The 19,946-nt window shown below is 38.1% G+C and overlaps 1 pseudogene; it reads left to right on the forward strand.

Annotated features, from left to right (window-relative positions):
* The first annotated feature begins 1,355 nt into the window (after positions 1 to 1,355).
* On the forward strand, positions 1,356 to 5,169 carry LOC125806736 (uncharacterized protein K02A2.6-like; annotated as a pseudogene).
* The last annotated feature ends 14,777 nt before the right edge of the window (positions 5,170 to 19,946 follow it).

The following is a 19,946-nucleotide window of genomic DNA, read 5'->3' on the forward strand; positions in this document are numbered from 1 at the left end:
CAAATTTAAATCAGATAAACATTTAAAATGTAAAAAAAAATATTTTTTTGAATTAATATTACTTAGAAGTAGTGCTGGGCGATATGGGAAAAATATTTTTTTATTTTTTATATCACGATAACGATGTATATCATGATATACCACATTTATATACATCAATTATACATAAATTAACAAAGGAAATAGACGCGTTCATCTGCGCGTTTAAAGATGGATGGTGCAGGTTGATTAATAGGTGCGCGGCTCTGGCGTGGATTTGGCGCTAATTCTACTGCTTTGGGGCTGCGTGACGTTCAGTCTCTCAGCCTGCCAGTACAGTGTCAGCATATAAATCAGGTGCGTTTTTGTACAGGACAAACCATTCAAACATGCGGATGAGATCTCAGCACCCGATTAAAAAAATCACACAGTGTCTGTATGGCTTAAAATAATTAGATAGGTTTCCGGTTATGGCGGCTAGCTGAGAGGACGTGTGTTTATCGGCTCTGCTACCTCGTCAATTAAATCCTTTCTAAAAACCTGTTTGGGGGACTGTTGTTTGATCCAGATTCATCACGAGACGAGAGATAATGCCAAACTTATAAAAGAAAAAAAGTCAAAGCCGCAAACAAACTCTACAATCTTGGCAACGCCGAGCAACACGTCTAGTGCTGGAACTACTAGCATAGCCACGGAGGCCGAGGGTACGGCTTATGCTAGTGTTAGCCAGGAACCCGAAGGCACAACAGGGGGCACAATCAACCCGGCGGCTACTGAAAGCTCGCACGAGATAGCCGATACCATACTGGCAGCTATAGACACAATGAAGTCAGAGTTTTCCACCAGATTCGACGGCATATTAATGGCTATCGAAAACGTGAGGAAAGATATCACGGACTGTACCGAACGAGTTACACAGGCGGAGACGAGGATTTCAACAACCGAGGACAATATCATCACGCTGCAAACTAAAGTGCAATCCCTGAAGGGTGAAAGTAATAGACATGGAGGCAAGATCAAGGAGATCCAACTTACGATTAGTTGGTTTGCCTGAGGGAGCAGAGGGCTCCGACGCGAGTGGTTTTCTCGAGAGTTGGATACCAGATGTGTTAGGCATGGGGCCCTCTAGGACGAAATTCACAATAGAGAGGGCTCACAGAGTTGGTCCAAGAATGGAGATCACCAATTCCCCAAGAACAGTGATAATGAAGTTTCTGAATTACAAGGATAAAGAAGCAGTGGTGAAAGCAGCCTTGGTGAAAGAGCAGATCCAGCCGGTGTGGTTCTACTAAGATCTAGCACCAGGTGTGCACAGAAGGCGAAAGGAGTTTGACGGAGTGAGGCGGCGGCTCCGGGTGCTAGGACTGCGATTCGGAATGATTCCTCCGGCTCGACTCCTGGTGACATACGAGGGACGGTCACACATTTTAAACAGTCAACATTTTAACCCGAAACCAAGTGAGATTGTGCAGAGGTACAAGTTTGATTCCCGTGATAGAAGCCAGGGCGAGTCAGTGGCTGACTATGTGGCAGAGCTGCGCCATCTTGCACAGGATTGCAACTATGGAGACACCCTACAGCAGAGGCTGAGAGATCGGATTGTTTGTGGAATAAACGATGACAGAATACAGAGAAGGTTGCTGTCTGAAGCAGACCTGACTTTCGAGAAGGCTTTGAAAATTGCTAAATATGTGGAAGCAGCAAATAAACATGCCCAGGATCTGCAACTCAAGAACACAGCTATGACATGTAACAGCTTAACATCAACGAAGACTGCAGGAGCTGTGTCAAGGAAAGCCCAGAGTGATGCTGGTGAGGAGTGTTACAGATGTAAAGGGATTAACCATAAAGCATCAGAATGCAGATTAAAACAAGAAAAGTGCCACTGTTGTGGAAAATTTGGTCACATTGCAAAAATAAACGAAAGAGAAAAGAGACTAAAAAAATGTTACCACTGAGAACAGAAAGGGGGCATAGTTCTCATCACTACTCTCACAATGTTACAGAGAACAGCAGTGATAGCTCTGAAGAAACTGCTGCATTGGCATGCATAACTCACAAATTGCATTGAATTGCATGAAGGAAGGAAAATTGCCCCATATACTGTGGACTTGGAAGTGAATGGGAAAAACATTCAGTTTGAAATTGACACAGGGTGCAGCCTTACCTTAATGAATGAGGCAAGTTTCAATGAGACATGGAACATGGAAATTCCAAAACTGAGCCCTACCAAGGTCAAGTTGGAAACATATACAGGCCAAGCCATTCAGGTAATAGGCCAAGCGTGGGTCTCAGTAAGCAGCCAACAGCAACAAAAGACCCTACCTCTCCTTGTAGTAGCAGGAGATGGTCCCAACTTACTAGGCAGAAGTTGGATGGAGGAGATTCGTCTACCCTGGGAGAGATCCAAGAGAAATCAGACCGACCCAGTCTACAGCAAGTCTTAAAAAGGCATGAAGTGGTGTTTAAAGAAGAGCTGGGAACGTTGGTATACAACAGTACCAAAGCTACCATACATGTGCCACCCAGTGCTACACCAAAGTTTTACAGGCCAAGAGCTGTTCCTTATGCTGTGCTAGCTAAGGTTAATGCAGAGATTGACAGGCTGTTAAAGGAAGAAATCATTAAGCCAGTGCAATTCTCAAAGTGGGCTGCTCCAGTTGTGCCAGTATTGAAGCCAGATGGTTCAATAAGACTATGTGGAGATTACAAGTTGACTGTGAACCAAGTCGCTACACTGGAACAATACCCTATACCTCGTGTGGAAGATCTTGTTGCAACACTGTCAGGTGGAAAGCAGTTTACAAAATTGGATATGAGCCATGCATATCTACAGTTACTTTTAGATGATTCATCTAAACAGTATTTGACAGTGAACATGCATCGTGGCCTATTCACTTACAATCGTCTTCCATTTGGAGTGGCTTCAGCTCCAGCTATCTTCCAGAGGGTAATGGAGGGGCTTTTACAAGGAATTCCTCATGTAGCTATTTACCTTGATGACATCTTGGTAACTGGAATTGATGAGCAAGAGCATTTAAGGAACCTGGAGGAGGTGCTAACCAGAATGGAAAAGGCAGGATTGCGCTTAAAGAAAGACAAGTGCTCATTCTTGCAAAAAGAAGTGCAGTACCTAGGCCATAGAGCTCTCCAAGGACTACACCCCTTAGAGAGCAAAGTGCAAGCCATAGTGGGTGCGCCAAGTCCAAAGAGTGTCTCAGAATTGAAAGCTTACCTGGGCCTCTTAAATTACTATGGGAAATTTTTGCCGAACCTGTCCACACTGTTGGCTCCCCTGCATTCCCTACTGAAGAAGGATGTACAGTGGGGTTGGGGTAAATCCCAAGAGAAAGCTTTCTGTGAGTCCAAAAAGTTACTGGAATCAGCCACGAGACTGGTACATTACTCCCCAAGTCAAGATCTCATACTGGCATGTGATGCTTCAGCTTATGGGGTGGGAGCTGTGTTATCTCACCGTATGCCAGATGGAAGTGAGAGTCCACTTGGATTTGTATCCAAACTTTGTCTCCAGCTGAAAAGAAGTATTCACAACTGGACAAGGAAGCATTAGCCATCATCTTTGGAATAAAGAAGTTCCACAAGTATCTGTATGGTCGTACATTCACTGTCTGCACTGACCACAAACCGCTAGTCGCCTTATTTGGGGAGAAGAAGGCCATACCACAAATGGGCTCCCCTAGGGTTCAAAGGTGGGCGATATTGCTGAGTGCCTATGAATATCAGATTGTTTATAGACCAGGAAAGTTTCATTCCAATGCAGATGCTTTAAGTAGACTACCCCTTCCTGAGACTCCTGGAGAAGAAAAAGAAACCGAGCAAGTTCTGATGATGGATTGTGTGGATGCTGTTCCTGTAGATTCCAAACAGATTAGGAGCTGGACAGCCAAGGATCCATTGTTATCACACGTACATGGAGATGTGTCTTGAGAGGATGGCCTACTGAAGCTGAAACCATACTTCCAAAGACGATTGGAGTTAAGTGCTCGTGATGGCTGTGTACTGTGGGGAGCAAGAGTAGTAATACCACAGCAAGGGAGAGAAATGCTGTTAAAATGTCTTCATCAGACACATTCAGGCATGTCTCGCATGAAAGGGTTGGCCAGGTCATACATGTGGTGGCCTGGAATGGACAAGGATGTAGAAAAAACAGTCCAGTCCTGTGACCAATGCCAGAGTAATCAAAAAGCACCACCAACCGCACCATTGCACCCATGGGAGTGGCCTGAAGCTCCATGGTCTAGGATTCATGTAGACTATGCTGGGCCATTCATGGGAAGAATGTTTCTAGTTATCATGGATGCTCATTCAAAATGGCTAGACACCTACCCACTGAAATCATCCACTTCTCAGATCACCATTGAAAAGTTACGCCAGAGTTTTAGTGTGTTTGGTCTACCACAAGTGCTAGTCTCAGACAATGGGCCCTGTTTCACAGGTGCTGAGTTTGAGACATTCATGAAGCAGAACGGCATCAGACATGTGAAGTCTGCCCCTTTCCATCCCTCAACAAATGGGTTGGCCGAGAGAGCTGTGCAGACCTTATAGGAGGGTCTAAAGAAAGCAAATGGAGACACCATTGAGACCAAATTGTCTAGATTCTTGTTCAGCTATCGGATAACTCCACATGCAACTACAGGGGTGTCACCAGCCGAATTGATGATGTCCCGAAGGTTGAGGTCTACCTTTGATTTGCTCATACCAGACCTGCAGGCCAAGGTGAGAAGCAAACAACTAAAACAAAAAGAAAATCGAGATGGACAGACCAAACTGAGACGTTTCACAAGTGGAGATGAAGTTCTAGCTAGGAATTATGGATACGGTCCGAAGTGGATTCCAGCTGTTGTGGAGGACTGCACTGGTCCATTGTCTTATTCAGTGGTCCTGGGAAATGGGCACACTTGTAAAAGACATGTTGATCAGCTGAGAGGTTGCAGTTCTGGTGGAATTCAGGAGCTGACGGAAAGTCCCGTGAGGATACCTGCATCAGTACAGGAGACTGTGCAAGTGTCTGTGCCAACCACAACTGAGAACTGTGAGGATAGTTCGGCACAACAGGCTGAACCAGAAGTCACATTTGTAAAGCCTGATCCTCCATGCACACAGAGTGTAACTACACGTCATTCGGAGAGAGAACGACATACTCCATTGAAGTTTAAAGACTTTATGTAACTTTTCCTTAAAGACAAAATGAAAACTAGATGTTTAGAACATAATTGGGTATCACTTTATAATACTGTTCCATAGTTAATAGGTAACTAAGCAGGAACTAAGCAGTAACTAATTAATAGTGCTGCATTAACACCTAAATATTTTCTATTAACTACCAGGGAGTACTGAATAATTACTCAGTAGAGAGTACTGAACTAATTATTATAGTAGTTCACTATTAACTTCACAATAATTACTGAGACTTACATATCTCCCAGAGAACTACTTACTAATTATGTCTCCTTTATTATAACTATTCATTAATTACTGCTCAAATCAACATTAACTACTGAAAACCTTTACATCCCACCTGGGGAACTATAGATCTAAATCAGTCTACACAAACAATTATTCTGTCAGTGGTGATATTAAAGGCATATTTGAGTGACACCATTTGTAGTAGTAGTAACCTTAATTACCTTATTATCCCCAGTTCCTTCCAAATATTAGCAACATATAGTAAAATACTTCAGTGTGTATTACTCTGCTTAACCATCATTTTTGGAAGAAAAAAACAACATTATAACATAATATTATTGCATAGAAGACATTGATGAAAGTTCTCCAGAAGGCATCTAAGACTCTAAGAATGACTGTAAGACAGTAATAATGTAACAATCATTGCTTTAATATTAGGTATCAGCCTTATAAAAGTGCATCTTCAGCCTTTGCAGTCTCACAGAGATTTATTTCACTGCTCACTATTAGGGTAATTACGGTAATTTCACAGCGGACGCAGCTCTCCTGGTCCTTCGTGTAAATTCTCTGCTGTGCTGCTGCTGCTGGAGGAGGAAGATTAAGAGAGACTCTGCTGCTTTCATATTTCTGTATTTGATTGAAAATAAACTAGTAATCAGGATATTGAGATCTTTTCCAGCTGATTTTACCCCCGGATCAGAGGAGGACTCTTTGTGGGTTGTTAAACAGCTTTAGGATGTGTGTTAGCTAGCTAAGTTAGCTAAGTTGTGTGTGTAGTTAGCGTTAGCCAGCTAAGTTAGCTAGGTTATGTGTGTGTTAGTTAACTGGCTAAGTTAGCTAGGTTATGTGTGTGTTAGTTAGCTAGTTTAAATATGTGTTAGTTAGCTAGGTTATGTGTGTTCGTTTGCTAGCTAAGTTAACTTTTATGTGTGGGTTAGTTAGCTAGGTTATATGTGTGCTAGCAAGTTAAATGCGTGTGTGTTAGTTAGTTAGCAAGCTAAGTTAGCTAGGGGAAATGTGTGTGTGTTAGCTAGGTTAATTGTGTTAGCTAGTTTAAAGGGGACATGAAACATTTCAGTTTGTACAAGTTTTCTAAGGTATTAAATATAATGGAATTTATTTGGGGGGGATTTTTTTATATAAAATGTTTACACACTAAATTATAATATATTTATTTTTGTTATGTTTGAGCTAGGGCGCCGCCATGTTGCCCGTGCAGCGCTGGTGACGTCACGAGGTTGGTTGGTTTAAGATCCAAGGCATATAGCTAGAGGAAAAGAGCTTGTTGTTTGTCGAGATTATGGATGAAGACGAAGCTGAACTAGGCTAACATGGAGCATTTACTCAGAGATCTTTCCTGTATAAACCTGAGCAGGACTTTTCAGATGCTTTTCTGAGAGCGAGACGTTTTGTGAGTGTTTATTCTCTCTCTACGTGGAGCCGTGCAGAAACCTGCAGCGCGTCCACAGCAGGTAACCTACTGCCATCCAGTTAACCAGCTATTTTATATACATTTAGCTATTTAACATGCAAAGTCCAGAGTTCATTAAGACTGAATGAAACGAACATGATTTAAGTGGATATTGAAACATCCAGGCGCTGTTTGGTTGATAAACCGTTCAGTTTAGAAGTTAGAATGCTTACTGGGTACTTAGCTTCATCTAGTTAGTGTTAGCTAGTTAGCTAGCGTTGGCTAGCTAGAATAAGATAGCTAGCTAAGTAGCTAACGCTAGCTATGTTATCTTTAAATTGTCAATTTATCTAGATTTTCGGTAACGGTACCTCTCGCTGCTCTGCTGGGTGGGCGTGTTGTTTGGCTGGTGCGGCTCACAGCTGCTGCTCTCATAGTAACGTTACACATTCGGACGGTCTGTACATTCCAGCTGATCAGAGGAAAAATAAAAAACGGAGGAAAAAAGCCTCGGACTGCAGCTTATTTATCCGGCTCTAATGCTCCTGACTCAAACCCCTCTCCTTCACATAGTCCTGGTCTAGAAAGTGCTCGCCACTAACCCCTAGCAGCTAACCGGAGGATTCTCACGCTTCAGCGCTGCGAGCCCCCGCTGAAGGTATGAAAGTGAAAGTAAATATTTCTCATTCCTCACCCTATTAAAATTCACTACTCCCAGTATTACTACACACAGGGACAATACAAAAGTGCCCCCCGCTCTGCATTGAGTTTTGGTTTGGATTTTATTATCTATTGAGGAGCTAAATTACGGTATTCTCATAGATTATAGTAGTGAGGCGTGCGAGAACCAACCTCGTGACGTCACTTTCAGCGCTGGGACAAGATGGCGCTGCCCTTACTTAAAAAAATGACATTTAGATTGCTTATTATTTTAATTCCGCTTCACTGACAACTGTTAAACTTATAAAATTTGTTAGAGTGAAAATACATCTTGTGAATTAAACTAAATACTTGAAGTGTTTCATGTCCCCTTTAAATGTGTGTGTTAGTTAGCTAGGTTAAATGTGTGTTATTATTATTATTATTACTTTTAATGTATATTTCCCTTTATAATACTGTGACATGATCTGCAGTAACTCCTAAAGAAGAACACAGTAACTCCTCAGTAATTAGTAATTAGTTTCCATGTTTCTCACTTTATAATACTGTGGTATGATCTGCAGTAACTCCTAAAGAAGAACACAGTAACTCCTCAGTAATTAGCAATTAGTTAACATGTTTCTCACTTTATAATACTGTGACATGATCTGCAGTAACTTCCAAAGAAGAACACAGTAACTCCTCAGTCATTAGTAATGGGTTACCATGTGCTGCTGTTAACTCCCGAAAAAAGAAGACGGGGACCCCTTATTAATTATCTATGAAGAACACAGGGATGCCATTCGTTATCTAACACAAATATTTATTCATTTAAACATGATTTCCCCCAGAATAAGGATCTAGGACACAGCCTAGAGTAAAGCTGTATGTGAGCCATCACTTCTACTGAGCACATCTCCAGGAGGACCGAAGAAGAGCACAGGTTTAGAATAAACACCTGTAACACACTGACAGAATATTACAAAAATGGGGGTTAAGCAGACTACTGCACATTTCAGTGTGTCTAACATTTGGAAGATATTGAACATACTAAGGTAAGTAAGGTTAATATATGATAAGTGGTGTCACTGGCTTTAATATCACCACTGATAGAATAACCTGCTGCAGCAGATAAACACACTGATAGAGGCTAGCGGTCCGGCGCTGTGGAATTACCGTAATTACCCTAATAATGCGCACTTAAAGTCTGTGAGACTGCAAGGCTAAATATGAACGTTTATAAGGTTGGTGCTGAAAATTAAAGCAGTGACCACTAAAACAAAATTGAGTACAGTCAGTCTTAGAGTCTTCTGGAGAACATAAATAATGTCTACTATGTAATAATATTACGTTATTTTTTTATTATTTTTTTTTTCTTTTAAAAATGGGGTTTAAGCAGATTACGACACACTGTAGTATTTTACAATATGTTGCTAATATTTGGAAGATAATGATGATAGTAAGGTAATTAAGGTTACTACTACTACAAATGGTGTCACTCAAATATGCCTTTAATATCACCACTGATAGAATAATTGTTTGTGCAGACTGATTTAGATCTATAGTTCCCCAGGTGGGATGTAAGGGTTTTCAGTAGCTAATGTTGATTTGAGCAGTAAGTAATAAGTAGTTATTATAAAGGAGACATAATTAGTAAGTAGTTCTCTGGGAGATATGTAAGTCTCAGTAATTATTGTGAAGTTAATAGTGAACTACTATAATCATTAGTTCAGTACTATCTACTGAGTAATTATTCAGTACTCCCTGGTAGTTAATAGAAAATATTTAGGTGTTAATGCAGCACTATTAATTAGTTACTGCTTAGTTACCTATTAACTATGGGACAGTATTATAAAGTGTTACCTTACTGCTTTACTTGCTGTTTATTTAGATAAGGAACCTAGTTAATTAATATGCTTATGACGTATATTGGTGCGTTGCCTTCTCCATTTCCGCGCGCTCTGTGGGCATGGATTCAGTGATGTCATTCGAAAATACCCTAAAAGTCTTCCGGAGTAGGATACACTGATGTAACCTCCGTTGAAAGCCTATTCAAGGTGGATTTTAGGCGGCTTCTTTTGTCTCCTACGGTATTCAGACAGGCGGCAAGATGGCGTCACGAAATCAGTTTCCGGGTCACGGAGGAGAGGAGGAGGATCGGTAGGAAAAAGGAGACACTTGTGGGGTTTCTGGACGCAGCCAAAGTCACCTGCTGTTATATCGCTTCCAGAGAGTGTAGATAAAGTGAGATAAAGATTCTGAAAAAATGAAGGATTGTCTATATTTGGGGCATGATTATTCACTAGAATGGATTCCTCCTTTAGTAGAGTTCCTTGAATTATAATGATTCGTCCTAACTTATCTTTAATTAGCTTATTCACCTTTAATGGAATAGACTCCTGAATCAAAATCATGACCCCCTTGCTTGGGAGTTAAAGGGGGCTGAGAATATATTCCCTTTTCCCTTTCTTCTTTTAATGTTTAACTCTTCTTTGTGCATTAAATGTGTTTCTTGAAGAAAGACCACAGATTGCATTAGTTTAATTCTACTTATTACTTGTTTAACCTTTTTTAGTTTCCGTAACCCTCTGCAATTCCATGATGTAATTTTAATGTTTAGGTCTTTAAACATATTACATATAATGAAACAGATTTCCCCATTTCTTAAAGTCCTTCATTATTATGCAAAAAGCAGAAAAGTTTAAACTTATAACCTAACTTTTACCCCAACTTATGTTTCGCAAAAACAAAAAAGAAAAAACAGCAAAAAAAAAAGATAAAGAACAAGTAACAACCCCTAAAAAACATGAACTCCCTCTCAGTTTCCAAAAACTGAGTACCCCCACTTAAACTTTAGGGTTCCCCAAATAGCAAACTGTTCTTCTCTAAAACGAGGATCAGCAAAACTGCTTACCAAAATCCACATTTAACGTCTGCTACCTCTTATTTCTACACATTTTTACAAAAAATATCCATACATTATTTGGACTGTATAGCGTACCACATCACCTTACTAAACAGTAAATTATATTCGCTTAAAAAGAACATGTAAATAACTCCTACTCGTTATTTAAAATAGAGTCACCACTTAAACCAAGAATAAGTGCTAGTGTCCATTTTTGAAGAAAACAACCTTTTGTCAATAATAACCAGTGTTGGGAAGGTTACTTTTAAAATGTAATCCCTTACAGATTACTGATTACATCACTCAAAATGTAATTTGTAACGTAATCAGTTACATTACTTCAAGTGAGTAACGTAATCTGATTACTTTGGATTACTTACAATATTGTCGTTTTTTTAAGCCTGAATGAATGTAGCAACCACATATTGCATATTATTATTTTATTTTTCTTTCCAGTTAACAATTAGATAAACAAATAAAAAAGCCTTTTCAATCACTCTCTAAAAATACTTATGAAACCATTTCATCAAACAATTTTATGAAACACTTCTATAAATTGATGATAAAACAATTTAAAACCAAACAATGTAACAACAACTGTAAGCTATCTACTTGCAGGTTTGCCATCAGTGTTAATTTTGACAACAAATTTTGATTTAGTTTTAGTTATAGTCTTGTGACGAAAATAGCATTTAGTTTTAGTCACAATTTAGTAATTTAGTCAACTTAGTTTTAGTCGACTTAATGTCATAAGAATATAGTCTACTAAAATTACAGTAAATTTAGTCGACTAAAATGTAAAGGGTGTAAATGTAAATGCTTTTTCATCAGTTCCCTTGAATTATTAACTATACACTTATACGAAATGAAACGTTTAATAACCACTTGAGTAATATTGTTAATGTTTGAATGTGAAATATATTTATATATGATTTAATGTATATTATTATTATTATTATTATTATTATTATTATTATTATTATTATAGGTGTGTGACTATATATATTTTACATTTAAAATTTTGCTCTAGAAATCAGGTCATAAAACAACTGAATAGTTTAATTATAGTTTGAACAGAGCTGTAGATGCAAAAAACAGCTTTTAAATGATCTAGTTTTATCTCCAGCACTAACCCAGCACACCTACTGGAGCTACAGTCTATAAATGAGATCAAAAACACACGTTCACACACTGTCCTGTAGAGATGCTCTCAGGATGTACTGAGAGACTTCATGAGTTAAAGTAAGAAACTTATGAGAAAGTGCTGTAAGGAACTTTACACAGACTTTTGGGTTCATAGATTGACTTATTTTATTGTTTTATTTTGGATATATTATTGAGTTCCTTTCTGACCTGTTCCTGCTTTAACACTAGCTATATCTTTCCCACTGTGAGACTAAACAGATGATCTGATCTTAATGAGTTAGGGTTCTGTATCAGTTCTGTGTTTTAGTGCACTGCCGAGTTAAACACATCAGCTCATGAAATAACATCAGTATTAAAACGCGGACTCTGGTCTGCAGAAGCTGAAATATTAGTGGTGTTTTTACCGGAGATGGAGTCGCTCCACGCGGTTTACACGTTATCTTGTTTTTCGCGACGTCAAAGGAGAAATATATCGCCTCTCCTCTCTCTCTCTCCCTGCTGAACACTGTCGAGTTAACTTCCAGTCGAGCTCCGTAACGACAGTTTAATTCTCGGGTTTGTAACTGAGCGCGCGGCGCTACTGCAGGAAAAACAGGTACTGATTGGATGAGTACCCCGCTTGTCCCGCCTCTCCACCTTCGCTAAAGTAGCAGTGATTGGATCACTTCCTAACTGGTCCCTACCTTTCACAGAACTAAATCAGTTCTGATTGGATTTCGTCTCTGCCAAACATTTTCGTCTTGTTTTTATTCGTTGACCAAAATGTCAGTTAATTTCGTCTCGTTGTGTGAGCGGAGCCGCTGTCTGCCCCTCCTCCCTGTGTGTGTGTGTGTGTGTGTTTGTGCAGCGAGACGGGACGAGGGGCAGACAGTTCCCTTTCATATCAGAGCGATTTCACCGCAAAATGTTATTTGCGTTTTGTCAGTGTTGGAAGAGCAAAAATAGGAAAGTACCGCAATGTAATCCTTTAATTTTAGCAGAGTAACTGTAATCTGATTACCATTTATTGAAGCAGTAACTGTAAGGGATTACAGTTACTTATAATTTGTAATCTGATTACGTAACGCCGTTACATGTAATCCGTTACTTCCCAACACTGATAATAACCTTACCCTTAGTGTGATATCGTGACGCACAAAAACTCTTAAGTCCAGATGAAGGTTTACTACTTTAATTCTCCATTTGTTCTCTGACAAACATGCCTGCAGCTCAACATGGCAGTGCTGACTCTCACTCTAGTCTAAACTAGCACAACTCTGCACAACTAAGGATACTGGGAACCCCTAGTGGACACTGAAGGTACTACATCCCTCCCCCTTTAGGCTAGAACACAATACTATATACTACTATAACTAAGGTCTATTACCTATTACAAACAATTATGTTCTAAACATCTAGTTTTCATTTTGTCTTTAAGGAAAAGTTACATAAAGTCTTTAAACTTCAATGGAGTATGTCGTTCTCTCTCCGAATGACGTGTAGTTACACTCTGTGTGCATGGAGGATCAGGCTTTACAAATGTGACTTCTGGTTCAGCCTGTTGTGCCGAACTATCCTCACAGTTCTCAGTTGTGGTTGGCACAGACACTTGCACAGTCTCCTGTACTGATGCAGGTATCCTCACGGGACTTTCCGTCAGCTCCTGAATTCCACCAGAACTGCAACCTCTCAGCTGATCAACATGTCTTTTACAAGTGTGCCCATTTCCCAGGACCACTGAATAAGACAATGGACCAGTGCAGTCCTCCACAACAGCTGGAATCCACTTCGGACCGTATCCATAATTCCTAGCTAGAACTTCATCTCCACTTGTGAAACGTCTCAGTTTGGTCTGTCCATCTCGATTTTCTTTTTGTTTTAGTTGTTTGCTACTACTATAACTAAGGTCTATTACCTATTACAAACAATTATGGGTAACACTTTATAATACTGTCCCATAGTTAATAGGTAACTAAGCAGTAACTAATTAATAGTGCTGCATTAACACCTAAATATTTTCTATTAACTACCAGGGAGTACTGAATAATTACTCAGTAGATAGTACTGAACTAATGATTATAGTAGTTCACTATTAACTTCACAATAATTAATGAGACTTACATATCTCCCAGAGAACTACTTACTAATTATGTCTCCTTTATAATAACTATTCATTAATTTCTGCTCAAATCAACATTAACTACTGAAAACCCTTACATCCCACCTGGGGAACTATAGATCTAAATCAGTCTGCACAAACAAATATTCTATCAGTGGTGATATTAAAGGCATATTTGAGTGACACCATTTGTAGTAGTAGTAACTTTAATTACCTTACTATCATCATTATCTTCCAAATATTAGCAACATATTGTAAAATACTACAGTGTGTCGTAATCTGCTTAAACCCCATTTTTAAAAGAAAAAAATAATAATAAAAAAATAACGTAATATTATTACATAGTAGACTATTTATGTTCTCCAGAAGACTCTAAGACTGACTGTACTCAATTTTGTTTTAGTGGTCACTGCTTTAATTTTCAGCACCAACCTTATAAACGTTCATATTTAGCCTTGCAGTCTCACAGACTTTAAGTGCGCATTATTAGGGTAATTACGGTAATTCCACAGCGCCGGACCGCTAGCCTCTATCAGTGTGTTTATCTGCTGCAGCAGGTTATTCTATCAGTGGTGATATTAAAGCCAGTGACACCACTTATCATATATTAACCTTACTTACCTTAGTATGTTCAATATCTTCCAAATGTTAGACACACTGAAATGTGCAGTAGTCTGCTTAACCCCCATTTTTGTAATATTCTGTCAGTGTGTTACAGGTGTTTATTCTAAACCTGTGCTCTTCTTCGGTCCTCCTGGAGATGTGCTCAGTAGAAGTGATGGCTCACATACAGCTTTACTCTAGGCTGTGTCCTAGATCCTTATTCTGGGGGAAATCATGTTTAAATGAATAAATATTTGTGTTAGATAACGAATGGCATCCCTGTGTTCTTCATAGATAATTAATAAGGGGTCCCCGTCTTCTTTTTTCGGGAGTTAACAGCAGCACATGGTAACCCATTACTAATGACTGAGGAGTTACTGTGTTCTTCTTTGGAAGTTACTGCAGATCATGTCACAGTATTATAAAGTGAGAAACATGTTAACTAATTACTAATTACTGAGGAGTTACTGTGTTCTTCTTTAGGAGTTACTGCAAATCATACCACAGTATTATAAAGTGAGAAACATGGAAACTAATTACTAATTACTGAAGAGTTACTGTGTTCTTCTTTAGGAGTTACTGCAGATCATGTCACAGTATTATAAAGGGAAATATACATTAAAAGTAATAATAATAATAATAATAATAATAATAATAATAACACACATTTAACCTAGCTAACTAACACACATTTAAACTAGCTAACACAATTAACCTAGCTAACACACACACATTTCCCCTAGCTAACTTAGCTTGCTAACTAACTAACACACACGCATTTAACTTGCTAGCACACATATAACCTAGCTAACTAACCCACACATAAAAGTTAACTTAGCTAGCAAACGAACACACATAACCTAGCTAACTAACACATATTTAAACTAGCTAACTAACACACACATAACCTAGCTAACTTAGCCAGTTAACTAACACACACATAACCTAGCTAACTTAGCTGGCTAACGCTAACTACACACACAACTTAGCTAACTTAGCTAGCTAACACACATCCTAAAGCTGTTTAACAACCCACAAAGAGTCCTCCTCTGATCCGGGGGTAAAATCAGCTGGAAAAGATCTCAATATCTTGATTACTAGTTTATTTTCAATCAAATACAGAAATATGAAAGCAGCAGAGTCTCTCTTAATCTTCCTCCTCCAGCAGCAGCAGCACAGCAGAGAATTTACACGAAGGACCAGGAGAGCTGCGTCCGCTGTGAAATTACCGTAATTACCCTAATAGTGAGCAGTGAAATAAATCTCTGTGAGACTGCAAAGGCTGAAGATGCACTTTTATAAGGCTGATACCTAATATTAAAGCAATGATTGTTACATTATTTCTGTCTTACAGTCATTCTTAGAGTCTTAGATGCCTTCTGGAGAACTTTCATCAATGTCTTCTATGCAATAATATTATGTTATAATGTTGTTTTTTTCTTCCAAAAATGATGGTTAAGCAGAGTAATACACACTGAAGTATTTTACTATATGTTGCTAATATTTGGAAGGAACTGAGGATAATAAGGTAATTAAGGTTACCACTACTACAAATGGTGTCACTCAAATATGCCTTTAATATCACCACTGACAGAATAATTGTTTGTGTAGACTGATTTAGATCTATAGTTCCCCAGGTGGGATGTAACGGTTTTCAGTAGTTAATGTTGATTTGAGCAGTAATTAATGAATAGTTATAATAAAGGAGACATAATTAGTAAGTAGTTCTCTGGGAGATATGTAAGTCTCAGTAATTATTGTGAAGTTAATAGTGAACTACTATAATAATTAGTTCAGTACTCTCTACTGAGTAATTATTCAGTACTCCCTGGTAGTTAATAGAAAATATTTAGGTGTTAATGCAGCACTATTAGTTCTTAGTTCCTGCTTAGTTACCTATTAACTATGGAACAGTATTATAAAGTGATACCAGCAGTAATATTATGTTTAGTTTAGGTAAGCTGTATGTTCAGTAAAACTGTATTATGACCCTATATGTAACATATACATATACACATCATTTCAACATGTATGAAAAATATAATATTTATTATTATATTTATTATTTATTAATTAGTTTTTGTTTTATTACATTCAATGAAATCACATTTCACTATTAAAATAATTTAATATTTACATATGCAACCTTCATCAAATAAGGCTGCACTTTGAAGCTTAATATGCTTGTCAAAGTTATGATCTCTAGAATTTGGAGTTGTGTTTATTGATTTCTCGTTTTTATTTTTGTATGCGGAAGCTGTGATTGGCTGGGCAGTATCCGGCATGTGCTGAAAGTGAGCGTTGTGATTGGCTCAGTTCATCGGTAGTGTAATGGAATAGTTCTGGTATTAAGTGATTCTTAATGTTAAAATGTCTGTAATCATGTAAATAGTAACATATGGGTTATCTTATCAATAGTAGGTAGTAAGTTTTAAAGGTCACATGCTCTTCGCATGTGACCTACTCACACCTTTCAAAGGTCACACTCTTTTAGGCCACATACTCACACATGCTGCATACAACGTGTGTGGGGTGAAGGGCTAAGAGAGCATATAAAAAGGAATGAAGGGGGTAGCTAGATAAGCAGATTCTTGGTGTTCGCGACACTGTCTGACTTCAATAAAACCTTGCTACTCACTTCGATCCTGACTCAGCATTCAACATTATTATTTCACTCCAAACCACCAAATTTCCACAACAGTAGTCAACGTCCTATCTAAAAGGGATCAGCTGTCCCATTTCCCCAATTACAGCAAGTTTAGGACATTTTATGAAAAGCTTTATAGTTCAGAAATTATGCAGGATAACAAAGCATTTGACAGGGTGGAATGGCCATACCTATTTGAAATCCTTGAACGGTTTGGACTGGGAGAGAATTTTTGTAAATGGATACGTTTGCTGTATACAGAACCATATGCAGAAATACTGACCAATGGAAGTATATCAAAACTATTCAGGTGAAGCGAGGGTGTAGACAGGGAGATCCTTTGTCCCCACTATTGTTTACTTTGGCTATAGAACCTCTTGCAATTGCAGTAAGGAATCATACCTGTATTTCCGGAATAACTATAGGAGAACAGGAACACCGTTTAGCATTATATGCAGCTGATGTGATGTCATTCTTTTTCTAAAAGATCTGGAAACTTCTATTCCTGCTTTGTTGGAATTAATTAATAATTTTGGGGCAATCTCAGGTTATAAGATAAATAAATCTAAAACTTCTATAATGTTATTAAATCAAACAGAAAGGGAAAACCCACCACAGGTGACACGCCAATTCAAAGTTGAGGAATGTTTTACATATTTAGGCATTAAAATTGTACCAAGTCTAGGAAATATAGTAGAAACAAACTATAAACCCTTGTTAGAAGAAATTTCAAATTCACTTGACAGATGGACATCTATTCCAATGTCGCTAATAGGGAAAATTAACGTTCTTAAAATGAATATATTGCCGAAACTGCTGTATTTGTTTCAAAATCTGCCATTACCACCACCTAGTAATTTATTTTCTTACTTAAATACCCCTTTCCTTCGTTTTCTTTGGGGCAATAGACGATCTAGGCTGCGCATTTCACTGTTGTACCTACCCTATGAAAGAGGGGGGCTTAGGTGCCCCAATATTCTGTGGTATTATTGGGCAGCACAGATAAGGGGGTTAATGTTTTACTGTACAGAAAAGGGGGTTAATGTTTTACTTTACAGAAAAGGATGCTCCTCTTTGGAGAGAGATGGAGGGCCATCTTTTGGGTGTACCTCTTCCCTTTTATCTCTATTCAGCTTTTAGTAAAAGCCAAAAAAAAAAAAAAAAAAGAATCCTATAGTGAGAAACATGATAGTGGTGTGGTTCCAAGTTAAAAAATACATTGGAGAAACGTCATCCCTCTCTTGGTTCAGTCCAATATGGGGTAACGATTCATTCCCAGCAGGGAGGTTAGATGGGGATTTAAAATTTGGGCTAAAAAAAGGAATACGAGCAATAGTGGATTTATACAAACCTGGATGTGAATGGCTTATGTCTTTTCAATAAATAGCTGATAAATATGATATGTCACATAATCATTTTTTAATGAAATTTTATTTATCAGCAAAATCAGTCACTCTCTGTCCCTGTTTTGTCCAAAATAGAAAAACTAATGGTTGAGAATGCTCAGGGGAGTGGCATTATTTCAAATATATATAACTTTTTGATGGGGGAATCCTCAGAAACATCCATAGAGAGGTTAGAGGCATGGTGAGGGGACCTACAAGAGGACATTTCCATTGAGGAGTTGGAGATGGCATGTACCAAAGCTCATTCACAGACAGTTAATTCGTGACTCAAGCTATTGCAATATAATTGGCTATTACGTACATATATAACCCCTGAAAGGTTAAACAAATACAACAGCGCGGTGCCTGACGTATGTTCTAAGTGTGGTACAGAAACGGGGACTCTTTTTCACTGTCTGTGGCAGTGTGTCCACATACGACAATACTGGGAGGCAGTGAGACATTATATCCAGGATATTCTAGAAATGCAGATACCTCTAGATCCAAAGCTCTTCATACTCGGTGTATATCCAAGAAATTTCAAACTTAAACACAGACAACAACAGTTTTTAGATATTGTTTTATTATTGGCTAAGATAGTTATTGCTTTATTTTGGAAGAGAGTAAATGTGCCAGGTATAGGTGAATTAATTACGACATTGCCCTTAGAAAAAATTACTTACGCCATTAAAGGTAAATATTCTTCATTTTATGATATTTGGGGCCCATTCCTTTATTTCCTAGAGAACACAGATTTATCACATGTGTTACAAGAGACAGTGACTGTATAAGTAATCCTCTGCAAAGTTTAAAATCCTTTAAAATATGTTTTCCCCTCCTGATGTAAAAGAGTAAGCCAAAGAAACAACCAGAAACCCCTTTAAGAAAGAAACAATTTATTTATTTCATTTTTTAAATATTATTTTTTTTCTTTTCTTTCTTTTCCTTCTCATGTTTTTAAGATGGAAGGTTTGTTAAAATGTTTTGTGTTTAGTTGTGTTTTAAAACAGTGTTGTAAAAATCTAATTGTGATAAAACAATAAAGATAATGTTGGTAAAAAAAGGATTAGATACAGCTATTAAATGAATAAATCAACATTAATTTAAAAGACCAGGGAGACGTTCTGTATGCTAACAAGCTAGATGCTAATAACAAAATTTATTAAAACCACAAAAATAGATATAAAATAGGAAAATAACCAACTAATCTAAGCTCAAAATGCTAAAAGAAATATAATTTAACAAATTCCAAAAAAATCTAAACGAAATAGTGAATCCTAAAAGCAGTAGCTTAAAGACAGAATATAAAGCTTTACCAGATTCAAAAATATGAATCTTAATAAACAAGGAATGTTTCGCCCTAAATGTTTATTTCCTGAAAGGATATAGCTAGGCTACATACAGAAAAGCAGAGATTCTAGTCTTTAAAATGGCATATTTGGGTGTACATAATTATTCATAATCACAGCACGATATTAATTATGACATATTTCTGACCCGCCGGCGGCCCAGGGCGTGTTAAGAGGTTAATGATGTGTATTGGGCTCTACAAAATAAACCACGCTAAATCAACATTGCAAACGTTGCGCAATATCTATACAATCAGTGAAGATCGGTTGAGTCGGTTCAACTCGGTCGCGCTCCTCTTCATCAGCGCTTAATGACCTGCAGGTGAGGCGCGCGCCTGAGCCGCGGCAATGCCCTTA

This window comes from Astyanax mexicanus, chromosome 13 (genome assembly GCF_023375975.1).
Source record: "Astyanax mexicanus isolate ESR-SI-001 chromosome 13, AstMex3_surface, whole genome shotgun sequence".
In the NCBI taxonomy this organism is placed as follows: domain Eukaryota; kingdom Metazoa; phylum Chordata; class Actinopteri; order Characiformes; family Acestrorhamphidae; genus Astyanax; species Astyanax mexicanus.